The sequence below is a fragment of the Eulemur rufifrons genome, chromosome 30, assembly GCF_041146395.1.
Source record: "Eulemur rufifrons isolate Redbay chromosome 30, OSU_ERuf_1, whole genome shotgun sequence".
Classification (NCBI taxonomy): domain Eukaryota; kingdom Metazoa; phylum Chordata; class Mammalia; order Primates; family Lemuridae; genus Eulemur; species Eulemur rufifrons.
The window spans coordinates 79,955,748-79,963,588 of NC_091012.1; positions in this window are offsets into that span (position 1 = coordinate 79,955,748).

The following is a 7,841-nucleotide window of genomic DNA, read 5'->3' on the forward strand; positions in this document are numbered from 1 at the left end:
TATGTCATTTCAAAAATCTTATTAAATGTCATTTTAAAATAGCTGATTAGTAAATATTCTTTTATATGGGTATCCTGTCATTTATTTAAATAATAGACTTTTGTTGGACATTTAAGGTTTTTAGTTTTTTACTTTTATAAACTAATGATGTGATAAACACATTGTAGCCAAATCTTTTGTACATATTTAATTATTTCCTTAGTATAAATAACTATTACTGTAATTTCTGGATTGAGTTTTTACAAGGTGGTTTGATAATGTTTCTGATTTGTATTGATGAATTACCTTAAGGAAAGTTTCATATAATTTCACTAGCTGAGTATGAAAATGCTTATTTTCTCATTTCTTTCAACATTGGCTATGAATGTCTTATTTTTAATTACTGTCAACTTGATAGACAAATAACCTTATTTCCTTTATTTGAATTTGCATTTTGAGATCATAAGTGAGGTTGAATATTTAACTAATATTTATTTTGGTCACTGACATTTCCTTTGTAAATTGCTTTAGCCCACTTTTTCATTGGGTTACTAATTTTTTTTAATCAACATTTAGTAGTTCTCTATGCACTAAAGAGCTTAATTCTTTTTTTTTTAATTTTTATCTTGATTATACTTCTAAAACATAAACATTTACAGAAAAAAATGCATATAATTAGCTGTGGGTTCTGCTAAAGAATCTGGTACACAATATTTCTAAGTAATTTTCCTTCTCCTCCAAGTTAATTATTCTTTTTTTTTTTTGGTAACAGTGATTTATTATCATTATCAAGTAATTTGTACTGTACGTAATTATATATGCTGTACTTTTTTTTTCTTTTTTTTATTACAGCTTATCATCATGGGGGTACAAAAGTTCAGGTTATATATATTGCCCATGTCCCACCCATCCCCCGGAGCCAGAACTTCAAGCGTGTCCATTCCCCAGACAGTGCGCATTGCACTCATCATGTAGTTATACCCCTATCCCCTCCCCCCACCCCCATCCCCCTGAGTCAGACCATTCAAACGTGACCATTCCCCAGATGGTGCGCAATAAAGTACTGAAAAAAATAAGAGCTAATATTTAGTTAATCTTGGAGGGAAGAGAAGGGCTTTCTGTGCATCTCTCCAAAGATAGAAACCATAATGTTTGACAGATTTGACAACATAATTTGACAACATAAAAATTGAAAGTTGATAATTTTTATGTTGTCAAATCTGTCAAACATTATGGTTTCTACCTTTGGAGAGATGCATAGAAAGCCCTTCTCTTCCCTCCAAGATTAAGTAAATATTAGCTCTTATTTTTTTCACTATTTTATTTTTTACATTTAAATTTTAATTCACCTGAAATTATTTTTGTTGTAGAGTATGAGTTTTCCCCCCTAAATCTTTAGCCAGTTACCCCAACACCATTAAACTAATAAACTTATGCTGCTGACCTCAAATACCTCCTTTATTTTTTCCTATATGATTCTTTTTTGATTTTTTAAATTTAAATTTTTTATGTACACAAACATTTTTATCTATTCATTTGTTTTACACAGCAGAAAAAGGTGAACTCTCATATACATATCTTCAAAAAGATTAACAGGATTAGAAATAGAGGGAGGTACCGTTTCTACCATTTATTATCAGTATGATGTCAGGATGTCTATTACGTATCTGAGCCTCATTTGCTTTGTCTGCAAAGTGGGAATAATACCATCAACCCTGCCTGCCTCACAGGAGTTTTTGCAAGAATAACAATAGATAATTCATGCGTCTATCTGCAGTCTGTAAAGTGCTATAGCCATGTGAATTATGTCATGATAATCACTATTAGCTTCACTTGGAGAAGGGAAATGTCACAGTTGTAAATATTTGCAAGACTGCAAGACCAATGGCAGACAGGCTAGATTCATTTGTTGCTATGGTAATTCATATCAGATAGATCCATTTGATATGGAATTTCTATCAGCTGTTTTTCTCTTGTCTGGGATACTTTTCTTTTGAGAACACATGTCTCATCATTGAATTCTATTTATATTGAAAGTTTTAATTATCAATATGGCAAAATTCATCACAGGAAAAAGAATTAAAACACTATTGGATCTCCAGTTAAATATTCCCTTTACTAAATTTTATATGAACATCAATACAGTTAATTTTCTATTGTTAATTTGTGACAATATATAGCAACACTTTTAATTCATACCAAGTTTCACTACTATTCCTATATATGTATAAATTGTCTTCCTACCCTCATTATCTTAGTAAATGAAAGTCAAGTTTACTATGACATATTTTTTTTTTTTTTTTTTTGAGACAGAGTCTCACTCTGTTGCCCAGGCTAGAGTGAGTGCCGTGGCGTCAGCCTAGCTCACAGCAACCTCAAACTCCTGGGCTCAAGCAATCCTCCTGTCTCAGCCTCCCGAGTAGCTGGGACTACAGGCATGCGCCACCATGCCCGGCTAATTTTTTCTATATATATTTTTAGCTGTCCATTTAATTTCTTTCTATTTTTAGTAGAGGTGGGGTCTCGCTCTTGCTCAGGCTGGTCTCGAACTCCTGAGCTCAAACGATCCGCCCACCTCGGCCTCCCAGAGTGCTAGGATTACAGGCGTGAGCCACCGCGCCCGGCCTACTATGACATATTTTAAAAAGAAAAATCTGACAACCATGCTTACAACATTCTCCATCAACATTATCATTTTATTCCTTTGTATATAGATATAATTTTTTCTTGTATTATCTTCAACCTATGGCTGTATCAATATCTACGCAAGTCCTTATATATTAATATTTAGTTTCCTATTTTTTTATTATTTCATTGCAGATATTACAGGGGTACAAACACTTTGATTACATATATTGCTTTTGCACCACCCAAGTCAGAGCTACAGGCATTCCCATCCCCCAGAAAGTGTGCACCACACCCTTTAGGTATGAATTTACCCATCCCCTTCTCCCCCCTCCCACTTGCCTGATACCCGATGAATGTTACTTCCAAATGTGCACATAAGTGTTGATCAATTAGTGTGAATTTAATGGTGAGTACATGTGGTGCTTCTTTTTTCCATTCTTGTGATACTTCACTTCAAAGAACGGGCTCCAGCTCCATCCAGGATAATATAAGAGGTATTGTTAGTTCACCATTATTTTTTGTGGCTGAGTAGTATTCCATGGTCTACATATACCACATTTTATTAATCCAGTTATATATTGATGAGCACTTGGGTTGTTTCCACATCTTTGCAATAGTGAATTGTGCTTCTGTAAACATTCAAGTGCAGATGTCTGTATTATAGAATGTCTTTTTTTCCTTTGGGTAAATAGCCAGTAGTGTGATAGATGAAACAAATAGTACTTCTACTTTTAGTTCTTTGAGGTATCTTCATATTACCTTCCATAGAGGTTGTACTAATTTGCAGTCCCACCAGCAGTGTAGGAGTGTTCCTATCTCTCTGCATCCACGCTAACGTTTGTTGTTTTTGGACTTTTTGATAAAAGCCATTCTCACTGGAGTTAAGTGATATCTCATTGTGGTTTTGATTTGCATTTGCTTGATGATTAGAGATGTTGAACAATTTTTCATGTTTGTTGGCTATTAGTCTTTCTTCTTTTGAAAAGTTTCTATTCATGTCCTTTGCCCACTTTTTAATGGTGTTGTTTGATTTTTTCTTGTTAATTTTCCTGAGTTCTATACAGATTCTAGTTATTAGTCCTTTATCGGATGTGTAGCATGCAAATATTTTCTCCCATTCTGTAGGTTGTCAGTTCAGTCTGTGCACAAGTTTTTTAATTTGATCAGGTCTCATATATTTATTTTTATTGTTGCTGTGATTGCCTTTGGGTTCTTCTTTATAAATTCTTTGCCTAGGCAGATGTCTGTGAGATTTTTTCCAACATTTTCTTATAGAATTCTGTAGATCACTTTAGGTAGTATAGACATTTTAACAATATTTATTCTGCCAATCCATGAGCATGGTAGGGTTTTCCATCGGTTTATATCCTCTGCAATTTCTTTTCTCAGTGTTTTGTTATTCTCCCTATATAGGTCTCTCACCTCCTTAGTTAAATATATTCCTAAATATTTAATTTTCTTTGATGCTATTGTGAAAGTTATTGCATGTTCTATTTGATTCTTGGCTTGACTGTTATTGTCATATATGAAAGCTACTGATTTGTGTGAATTGATTTTCTTATCCTGAGATTTTGCTGAATTCATCTATCAATTCCAGGTGATGATTCATTTTTGGACTTTCTTTTCTGCCGGTAATCTGAGAGTCTCTTTCAGTGTAGTCTATTTTAAAGTGGGAAGTATAAAGTGGGAATAGAGTGGGTTATCTGATCTCTAGGGAAACTGGTAACTTTCCCTTTTTGAAACTATAGAAATCACAAAAAAGTGTAACATTTAAATACGTAAAACATTATAGCATCTATTCTGAAAAATAGCAAACTAAAAGAAAATGGAAAACAGTGGAAGTATTTACAATGCAACAAATGACTAATTACATTTCTGTGAAAAACATCAAGATCTCTATAGATAAATGGGCAGCGAATGTAAATAGACAAGAGACAAAATGCAAGTATTCAGCAAGCTGCTGGGAATATTTTTTTCTTATTAATGGCCAAATGCAAAATAACCTAATAATTAAAAAGATTAAAAGAGTCATAACTAATTGCTGACCAAGTTGTATTCTGTTGGTATGCTGGTGATACATATTGGGAAACTTTGGCAAAGTACTATGATAGTTTGTACTAAGAATTGTAAATATGTTCATTCCCTTAGACTAACTCCAGATCTGATAATTTATTCTAAGGAAATCATTCAATGGAAGTAAAAAGCTACAAGGATTGCAGCATCCATTTTAAAGCTACTTATGATAGTAAAATTTGATAAGAATATAAATGTTTGTTAAAGAGCCCACATATCTCAAATGGGGTGGGCTGGCTGGTAGAATATGAAGTCTTACAATGTGGCCCAGGATCTGGTCCACAACTTTCTTCTTGATTATTATAAAATGTCATTGCTACAAATGAAATATATGTATTTCAGTGAACAGTAATAAAATGAATGCCTGTGTGTGTGACACAGTTTAAGAAAAAAGCATTACCAGAACATTACCAGTATCTTAAAATCTCCCTGTGTGCCTGTTTGCCCCACCATCATCGTATCCCCCCTTGCTTTCCTGAAGATGTAATCATTATGATGCATTGTATTAATGTTCCCTTGTATTTTGTAAAGTGGTTTTATCATGTGTATGTGTATCTCTAAATGATATATAATATATTCTTTTTTTTTGTTTTTTGAGACAGTGTCTCACTCTGTTGCCTGGGTTGTAGTACAGTGGCATCATTATCGCTCACTGTGGCCTCAAACTCCTTGGCTGGGCTCAAGCATTCCTCCTGCTTCGGCCTCCCAAGTAGCTGGGGCTACAGGCATGCACCATCACACCTGGCTGATTTTTCTATCTTTTGTAAAGATGAGGTCTTGCTATGTTGCTCAAGCTGGTATCGAACTCCTGGCCTGAAGTAATCCTCCCTCCTCTGCCTTCCAAAGTACTGGGATTACAGGTGTTAGCCTCCGCACCTGGCCTATATTAATTTTACCTGCTTTTGACCCTTGCATAACTTTCATAATTCTACCATATGCATTCTTTGTGTGACTTGATTTTGTTGATTGGTGTTATGCTTGTTAGATTCATCTACAGATGTATATAGTGTGATTTCCACTCACATTCACACACACATTACTCTCACACTGCTGTTATATAGTATTCTTAGGTTTGCAAATCTTTCTAGGTTATGCCACTTTACCAAAGTAAATGTATTTCTTTGCCCTTTGGTTCTCAGCTTTTCAAGCCTTCCCCCCGCAGGAAGTATATAATGTCATAAAGACACATTCATGCGAAAATAAGATTATTCCTTACATACTGTTGTGCAAGTTTTTTTTTTCAGTCAACAATCCTCACCTTTCCATCCATTCCAGTACATCTTTATCTCTTGTACATAGCTCATATTTAACTTTGCCCAACTCCCCACCCACGTACACTTTACAGCTGATAAGTACAAATTTGTGTCCAATTCAGTATCATGCATTGCTTCTGGTTATATCCTGTAAAATCTGTTTTATTCTAGTGTAGTTCTTTTCTTTTTTAGTGGTACATGTTGCAGAGACAGGGCTAATGACCCTACAGAGTGTTCTACCTGTGAGATTGGGATGCTTTCTTCCTTATAATATAATTTACCTTATTCCTCTATCCTGTGTTTTTCCTGTAAACTGAAAGTTATATTTAAAGGCTTGATGCATTCATGGTTAACATTTTTGTCTAGAATACATCTTGGGTGATGTGGATGTCATGTTGGAGAGTACCAGAAAACACATAATGGTATGGTTGATCCACTATGAGTGTTGCTGAATTGGGATGATGGCAATCTGATGCTCCAATTGTATAGATATGTTTTCTCCTGTGTATAGAAAATAATCTGTATGTTGTTCATTTGGCACTGTACATATGTTCAGTTTGATATCAACCAGCAACATAATTATTTTAACATCAATTGGTAATTCTTCTATAAATAAGTATTTTCATCAGGACTTGCAAAATGATTTTTTTTTCTGATCTTTGATTCCTTCTACATTTATTAGCTGCCACTGAAGTTTCTTAATTTACAAAGTAGAACATACCTTTGTAGCATTATTGATGTCCATCAGTTAGCGTACTCACTTCCTAGAATCAGGTCATTTGGGAAACAGAATTAATTATAAGGTTGCTTGGTGGAGATGGACAAAGAGGTATCCTGAAGCAGTTTAGTACTAAACAGTACAGACTTTGGATTCATACTGTCTAGGTTCTAATTTTAACTTTGCCATTTACTAAGTATATGACTTGTGGCAAATTACTTAAACTCTCTTTGTTTCAGTTTCCCCATCCTCTACTACCATATGTATACATGTGGAGAAAGACTGGAAAATAATGGAAAAATGAAAACATTTTTTGTTAGAGATTGGGTGATTCAAATATTTTCTTTAGCAGTGCATCATATTTACAATTTAAGAGAGGAAATGAAAAAGAAAAATGACTGTCAAGCTGCTTAAGTATTTTGAATATTTTAAAGTATAAACACACTGAAAAGTGATTCATGAACGTTTTACATTGATTTTGATTCATCCTTCTTCAAATAGTGTGTAAAATTCTTAATGCAATAAAATTGTAATTTTCATTAGACAAAATGTCATCCTTTACCTGTTTTATTTTAATAAACTCAGTGTAATCACTGTTCAGCTTTTTAATATGCAGGATGAAATAATTATCCTCAGTGTTTTCGCAATTGTCTCTTAAATCCATAATGAAACTACATTTTTGACTTAATTTGAAGTTATTTGTACCTTAAGGAATGTTATATAGTTAAAAAGAACAAATTCATAGGTACTTTCAAATTTAGTTCATAAGTTTTTATCTCTATTTATAAAATATAGATTTCATGATAGGCTTTCATATAAGGGAAAAAGTCATCTTTTTGTGTGATTTTATAACATTCTTCAAATGAGCACTCAGTCTCTTTCATCTATTTTAGACTCGTAGCTTTATAAGTAATACAATAAAGGTCATATTTCTTCTGTGGTACGTAAGTAAAATATGTTCTGAACAAAGAAACTTTATTTTCCGCATCACAAGTTAAATATTATGTTAAGTTTGAAGAGAGCTTGGCTGGGGTTTCCTTTGCTGTGAAAAGATCATTGTGGTGACTAAAATTGATACAATAGAAATATTAGTGTTAAGAAAATTAAGTAAAAATTAATGGTAGTAGAGACTGCTTATTTCATTTCCTGGCATGGGCAAGGTTTTCACCAAATATTTACATTACTTAATA